The sequence below is a fragment of the Dioscorea cayenensis genome, unplaced genomic scaffold (assembly GCF_009730915.1).
Source record: "Dioscorea cayenensis subsp. rotundata cultivar TDr96_F1 unplaced genomic scaffold, TDr96_F1_v2_PseudoChromosome.rev07_lg8_w22 25.fasta BLBR01000146.1, whole genome shotgun sequence".
NCBI classification, from domain to species: Eukaryota; Viridiplantae; Streptophyta; class Magnoliopsida; order Dioscoreales; family Dioscoreaceae; genus Dioscorea; species Dioscorea cayenensis.
In genome coordinates this window covers 99550-100812 of record NW_024086537.1, presented here as the reverse complement: position 1 = coordinate 100812, position 1263 = coordinate 99550, and positions in this window count along the sequence as shown.

Below are 1263 nucleotides of genomic sequence, written 5' to 3'. Positions count from 1 at the left end.
GGAATTTCTTCTTGTCACATAGCAAAACAAGGTATGCTAGCTAGGGCTTTCGCCTCGTTAGCAATCAAGCATTCAATTACATAATTTGACTCAAATAGATATGATTGAAAATAAGAAAACAATTAAAGCTTCAAAGATCCAACAACCAAAATAAAAAATATAAACCCTAGAGTTCAACTATGTCCAAACATCCACAAATTAGCCCTCCATTAATAGAGGTAAGCATTTAAGATACAAAGAGTAGAGGAAAACATGAGAGCCATGAAAACCTCCTTCTCAATAGTGTCAATGAAGAATCACTAGAGAAACCCTAGATAAGCTTTGACGCATGCCACAAGATGAGCTTGACGGCTATGATCTTCAATCCCCTTGAATGTAGAGCCTAATCCCCCTTGAAATTGCTCCTTAAGTGCTGGAGATTTACCCTTTATCTTCCTTGACATCGCCTCTATGAATCACCTCCAAAGAATAGAAGAATATAATAGAAGTATTTCTAAAAATCCTCATAATTTCTATTTATACCCGACTGCTTTCGGGTTGTTTACTGGCATAAGGGATAGACCATAAGGGAGCTGGAGAAGATGGTCATGAGCCTTGGGGGATGACTTATGGCCATAAGCCCCCATCCATAAGGTCTTCTTTTTGTGTTGTGGTCCAACTTACGACTGTGAGTGGTGGATTATAAGCTTCATTGTTCTACTTTTCGCGATAGCCCTTACAGGCGTATGCTGTGATGGTAAGCTTCTTTGGATGGATCTTATCGACATCCTTACGGGCATAAGCCTTGTCCGTAAGGTCTTCTAAATTTGCCCTTGATCCACCTTACAGAAATAAACATGCCTACAAGGCTTCTGGAATTGACTTAAGTCTGTAAGGAAAGCTGTAAGCTGCCAGTAAGACACCCAGTTTGCCTTGTCCTTGTTCTAATGATGCCAAGAGAGCTCCAACTTCATCATTTAAGATATGAAATACTTATTTTGGCTCTCTCTCTCTCTCTCTCTCTCTCTCTCTCTCTCTCTCTCTCTACCCTAAGCCTGTTAATGCACAACATAGTATATTTATTATGATTTAATAATATTGTTCAAATACATGCCAATTGATTACACAATTGATATGAAATACATGAAAATTGTACACTCATTAGTGCTCTTCTCTAATCCTCTTGGTGATAGCTTAGGGAGTTTAGGCGATCTTCACCACCAATTCAATGGGATTTGAAGCTAAGTTTAAAGGCAAATTGAGGAGTGGAGTTTAGACATCAAA